The following is a 6,997-nucleotide window of genomic DNA, read 5'->3' on the forward strand; positions in this document are numbered from 1 at the left end:
CATTCATCATCACTACTACTATTATTATTGACTACTATGGAAGCAGTCAAGGAACCCAGGGATCCCCGAAGAAGATCCACACGTGCTTTATTCATATAATTATAATAACATTATTTATTTATTTATTTATTTATTTATACATGGGGTGCTCTTGACAAGATTCCCCCCCCCTTCCAGGAGGGTTTGCCATTGCCTTCTCCTGAGGCTAACAGTGATGTTTATCACACTATACTCTTAAAGTGCTACTATTCCACTTTGACTCCTCTAGCTGCCTCCTGTTGAGAGAATGCCTGAGAATTCTAAATACCCCTCCTTAAAACTGCCAATCCCAGAATGCAACAGGAGGCAGCTAGAGGAGTCAAAGTGGAATAGTAGCACTTTAAGAGTATAGTGTGATAAACATCAGTATGTCACTTGCCCAAGATCTGTGGCTGAGAAGGGAATCGAACCCTGGTCTCTAGAAAACATCCAGCCGTGTTGGCCATATAGCAAAGTCCAACAACATCCAAACAACAATACCTTTATCGGACCAACCGAAACACATAATATAAATGTTTTGAGCTTCCAAAGAAGTCACACCGGTCTCTAGAGTCCTACTCTGGCACTCCAGCCCTACGCCACACTTGAGTGTTTTTATAGACTTCATAGAGGGTCTATCCTATTAGACCAGTGGTCCCCAAACTCTGCTCTTTTAAGGGAGTTTGGACTTCACTCCCAGAATCCTGGGCTATTGTCCAACATGGCTGAGGCTTCTGGGAGCTGAAGCCCAAAACCTCTTAAAGGACACCGTTTGGGGACCACTGATATAGACCGTAGCAAGTGGTGTCACCAGGGAGTGCGAGGAATAGGGCCCACACTGGTTGACAGCCCAGAAGAAGGGTAATATCTGGTTGCCCACACCCTGGAGCCTATTGCCAAGGCATGGGCAAGGAATGTTTTCCTAATAAGGAGAGAATTGGGGCACACCGAGGAGGAAGTGACCCTGCACCTCTTTCCCATTCTCCTCAAGAGGAGAGCAGGGCCATGGCCATGAGAAGGGCCAGGTAGACACATACGTACACCCCTTATCTCCTTGCCTCAGCCCCATTCTCCCCACAACCCCAGCACCTTGTTGGTGCTCTCGCCTCTGGAAGCCCCACCAGGTGACACCAGAGCCTGGGACTTTGGCATACCTTGACAGACTATGGTTATGTGTGGTAGGCAGCAGCGCAACGCAATGCTAAAGTTGCTGATTGCAAAGTTCCCATGATGCTGGGCTGGTTTTTGACCCCATTCCCTTCCAGTGGCCTTCCTTTTCCAGGACAACCCCCGGGGAGGGGGGGGGTGGCTCTGTCTTGCATGAACACCTAGGAGGCTTCCAATGTAAGGAACCCCCAGGGGTCATCCATCCCAGCCCCATTCCTCTGTCCTGCATGGACACCTAAGAGGTTGCAAATGAAAGGGATCCCTAGGGGTCATCCATCCCAACCCCATTCCTCTGTCCTGCATGGACACCTGGGGGGCTGCAAATGAAAGGGGCCCCTAGGGGTCATCCATCCCAGCCCCATTCCTCTGTCCTGCATGGACACCTAGGAGGCTGCAAATGCAAGGGGCCCCTAGGGGTCATCCATCCCAACCCCATTCCTCTTTCCTGCATGGACACCTGGGGGGCTGCAAATGCAAGGGGCCCCTAGGGGTCATCCATCCCAGCCCCATTCCTCTGTCCTGCATGGACACCTAGGAGGCTGCAAATGAAAGGGGCCCTTAAGGGTCATTAATCCCAGCCCCATTCCTCGGTCCTGCATGCACACATAGGAGGCTGTAAATGAAAGGGACCCCTAGGGGTCATCCATCCCAGCCCCATTCCTCTGTCCTGCATGGACACCTAGGAGGCTGCAAATGAAAGGGGCCCCTAGGGGTCATCCATCCCAGCCCCATTCCTCTGTCCTGCATGGACACCTGGGGGGCTGCAAATGAAAGGGGCCCCTAGGGGTCATCCATCCCAACCCCATTCCTCTTTCCTGCATGGACACCTGGGGGGCTGCAAATGCAAGGGGCCCCTAGGGGTCATCCATCCCAGCCCCATTCCTCTGTCCTGCATGGACACCTAGGAGGCTGCAAATGAAAGGGGCCCTTAAGGGTCATTAATCCCAGCCCCATTCCTCGGTCCTGCATGCACACATAGGAGGCTGTAAATGAAAGGGGTCCCTAGGGGTCATCCATCCCAGCCCCATTCCTCTGTCCTGCATGGACACCTAGGAGGCTGCAAATGAAAGGGGCCCCTAGGGGTCATCCATCCCAGCCCCATTCCTCTGTCCTGCATGGACACCTAGGAGGCTGTAAATGAAAGGGACCCCTAGGGGTCATCCATCCCAGCCCCATTCCTCTGTCCTGCATGGACACCTAGGAGGCTGCAAATGAAAGGGGCCCCTAGGGGTCATCCATCCCAACCCCATTCCTCTTTCCTGCATGGACACCTAGTAGGCTGTAAATGCAAGGGGTCCCTAGGGGTCATCCATCCCAGCCCCATTCCTCTGTCCTGCATGGACACCTAGGAGGCTGCAAATGCAAGGGGCCCCTAGGGGTCATCCATCCCAACCCCATTCCTCTTTCCTGCATGGACACCTGGGGGGCTGCAAATGCAAGGGGTCCCTAGGGGTCATCCATCCCAGCCCCATTCCTCTGTCCTGCATGGACACCTAGGAGGCTGCAAATGAAAGGGGCCCTTAAGGGTCATTAATCCCAGCCCCATTCCTCGGTCCTGCATGCACACATAGGAGGCTGTAAATGCAAGGGGCCCCTAGGGGTCATCCATCCCAGCCCCATTCATCAGTCCTGCATGGACACCTAGGAGTCTGCAAAGGAAAGGGACCCCTAGGGGTCATCCATTCCATTTTATTTAATAATTAAAATAATGAAGAAAATAAATAAAAATCAAGACAGGGGTGTATATATTTAATAATAAAAATAATGAAAAAATAAATAAAAATAAAGACGGGGTGTATATATTTAATAATAAAAATAATGGGGAAAAAATACTGCATTTGCAGTCCAAAAGCCACCCTGATTTGCCCTTTTGCCTTCTATCACCTGTTGCATCCAGATTCCCCTTTTTACTTCGGCTCTTTCCTTCTCCCCCTCCCCTCCGCTAAATAGGACCCTAGAGATAGGGGGGGGGGGAAAACCCCTCGCTCCCCCGGAAGCACAAAGGTCAGGATGCCACCAAAGCCTCCAAAAGGCATGCGCAAATATGTTCATGTGAAATGCAAAAGACAAAAGGAAGGCGCTGGTTTAGTAGACAGTTCCGCTATGCATGGTTTCGCATCACGCAAATCGCAACTTTCGCGCAATTGTAGCGCTAACATAACGTTACGGGGGAATGATGGAAAAGCAAGCAATGTGGTAAGACATTGCGCGAAACAGTCATTTTGCAACGTTCTTTACACTTCCTTAGCGCAATTGCAGGGTCCAAAACTTGAGTCTAATAAACTCCTATGCCAAAGCCTTCCACTGCTGAGGTCATGAAAAGCTATGCATGGTTCTTAAAAACATAGTGGTGCCACCATGTCTGATATGCCCATAGAGGAATCTACTCAGGACAAGATGCTACTGCTGCAGGGTGACCAGACATCCTTCCTTTCCTGGACATGTCCTCCATTTCAATCTTCTGTCCAGAAGGAATTCCAAAATTCCATCCACTTTGAGCATGACTAAGCAGCAAGGATTTGCCACCCTGTACTGTTACAACAGACTGTGGAGAAACAGAATATGGAGAAATCTGTTTCTCAGTTGGCAAAATGGTTAGGCAAGGTGGCAGCCTTTCATCCTATCTTTTTACCTTATATTCAGAAAATATCACATGAAGAGCAGGGCTGGATACAGAAGAAAGAGGAGTGAGGATTGAGGAAGGAACATCAACCATCTCAGATTTGCGGATGACACCATACTGCTAGCGGAAAACCTCTGGACTTGGAACAGTTACTAAAGAAGGTGAAGGAAGAAAGTGCAAAGACAGGCTTAATGCTGAACATAAAGTAAACAAAAATAATGACCACGGAGGAAATACATAAATTCAGTCTAGACAATGAGTAAATTGAAGTAGTCAGAGTTCCCGTACCATAGATCAAACATTGAACAGAATGGAGACAGCGGTCAAATCAGAAGAAGACTAGGAATGGGAAGGGCAGATATGAAAGAAATAGACAAGATCCTAAAGAATAAAGATATACAACAAATTAGTAAAGTTAGAACCAACCAAGCCAATGTATTTCCTATCACCAGTGGACAGTGATGAAAGCAAATAAGAAGAAAACCAATTCATTTGAGATGTGGTGCTGGAGAAGAGTGCTGAGGATACCATGGACATCCAAAAAGATGAACAAATGGGTCCTTGAAGAGATTGAGCCTGAAATCTCCCCAGAAGCCATGATGACGAAACTGAAATTGTCATACTTTGGCCACATCATGAGAAGTCATGACTCATTTAAAAAGACAACAATGCTAGGAAAAGCAGAAGGTAGTAGAAAGAGAGGAAGGCCAGGTGCTAAATGGATGGACTCAGTCGGAGAGGTCATGGGTCTGGGTTTGCAAGACTGGGGCAGAGCAGTGGAGGACATGGGTACTTGGAGATATCTCATCCAAAAGGTCAAACATGAGTCGAGATGGACTCCATGGCAGTGAACAACAACAAACTCCCTTTAGCCAAGAATGCATACCACTCAACTATAATGACATCCAAAATCCATAAAACAGTGATACCTTTATTCATCCAGCTGAAATGCACAATATACATGTTGCAAGCTTTCGAAGTTCCACTGGCTTCTTCATCAGTTAAAGGTATTAAAAATCATTAAAACAATCTTTTTTGAAATTATGATGATAGTCACAGGCCTACATTTTGTCAAGTTGTAGCTGGTGTGTTGTATGATTTTTTAAAACAGTTTTGCCTGATAAAAAAGCCGATTCAGCTTGGAAAGTTTGCAACATGTATTTTGTCCATTTTGGTTGGTCCAATAAAGATATCACTGTTTTGTGGATTTTGGATGTTATTGTCCTTTGATATATGGCCATCATGGCTACCCCTGGATATATACCCCTGCTAAGAGTTTCAAATAGCATCATGAATCTAAAACCTGACCACTTCTCTTCTTCACAGGGTGCATCTACACTGTAGAAATAATGCTGTTTGACACGACTGTAAGTGCTGTAGCACCATCCTATGGAATCCTGGGATTTGCCAAAGAGTGCTGGTGCCTGACAAAACTACCAATCCCAGGATTGAGAAGGATGAAGCGACGGCTGTTGAAGTGGTATCAAACTGCACTATTTCTATGTGCACCCAAAGCCTAGTACCAGTTGCTTTTCTATAGTTTTTTGTGGGTGTTTCAGGCTATGTGGCCATGTTCTAGAAGAGTTTATTCCTGATGTTTTGCCAGCATCTGTGGATGCCATCTCTGAAGATGCCTACCACAGATGCTGGCAAAACATCAGGAATAAACTCTTCTAGAACATGGCCACATAGCCTGAAAAACCCACAAAAAACTATGGGTGCCAGCCCATGAAAGCCTTCAACTTCACAGTTGCTTTTCTGTTTTCATTTTCTAAAATAAGAAGCCATAAGGAAAGGAGATCATGTTTGCGTGGGCTAAGCCAAAGATGAAATTGGAATCACTGGAATGACCATCATCATCTTACCCACTTCTCCCCATGGATCAAGGCAGGGAACAACAACAGATCACACACACAACATCATCTGTCAAAAACATGATATGTTTATTCCTCCACCCCCAAAAATAAAATCTGGGAAAGGAGGTGCTGGATGGAGAGAACACTAAGCACTTTATGAGGCAGCAACAGAGGACAGAAATATGCAAGATTTGTTTCCGGAACTCTTTGAGGTCTAGGAATGTTTTCTTTTTCTTTCCCACATCTTATTTTCTCTAGAGCGGTTGCTGTTGCAGAAGGAAGCACAGCAAAAAGTCTTGAAGACTAACAAGGTTTATTGACATTAGCCAATAAATTGGCATTGACATGGGTATGTCAAGCACCCGCTTCCTCTGTGGAGTGGCACCCTCAGATGGCAAAGCATTATGCTCATATGGGGAAGGAGGGGGAGCCAGTACTGGCAAATTGTCCTGACAGTGTATGGTGAAAGGGTCTTCCCACCTGTGCCTCTGAGTTGTAGAATTAATGCAGTTTGGCACTGCCTTTAACAGTCAGGCCTCCATCCTATGAAATCCTGGGATCTGTAATTTGTTGTGGCACCAGACCTCTTTGAGAGAGAAGGCTAAATATCTCACAAAGCTACAAATCCCAGGATTCCATAACCTTGAGCCATGGCAGTTAAAGCAGTGTCAGCCTGGGTTATTTCTGCAGTGCAGAGGCAGCCATAAACAGACAGAGGCAAACCAGACAGCAAGAGATGAGGTACAGCAAGCAATAATAATAATAATAATAATAATAATAATAATAATAATAATAATAATAATTTATATTTCCTGCCTCTCCCAAGGATCAAAGAGAGATTGCATCATTAAAATAATACAATACAATTCCAGAAGAACAATCTCTAAAATACTAATACTGAATTACGCATTCCTATTAGTTCCTCTTCTGTTTCTACCACAGTATGAGAGTCTGTTGATCTATTTCATGGCAGGAACAGGGCTTGGCATCACTGTCGCTGTCTAGTGGTGGACTGGCAGCCCTGGTGTGCTTTAAGTTATTGTTTGCCTTCAAGCCATCATTGTTTGCCTTCAAGTCATATCTGATTATGGCGACCCTAAAGGGGAACCTGTCTTGAGGTTTTCTTCATAAGAGTTGTTCAGAGGAAGTTTGCATTGCCTTCATTGGTGCCTCTTCATGGAAAATTCAGTGGTGAGCACCATATTTTGAAGACTGATCAGTTCTCTATGGACTGCTTGAAGTGGAGGTGGATGGGCCAGCAATCCTGAAGTGTTTTTCATAGGCATATTAAATTATGTCCTCCCGATATGTGGTCTTACAGACTTCAGAGAAG

Source organism: Sceloporus occidentalis, unplaced genomic scaffold, assembly GCF_023333645.1.
Source record: "Sceloporus occidentalis isolate IW3139 unplaced genomic scaffold, rSceOcc1.0.p SCAF_6, whole genome shotgun sequence".
Taxonomy (NCBI): domain Eukaryota; kingdom Metazoa; phylum Chordata; class Lepidosauria; order Squamata; family Phrynosomatidae; genus Sceloporus; species Sceloporus occidentalis.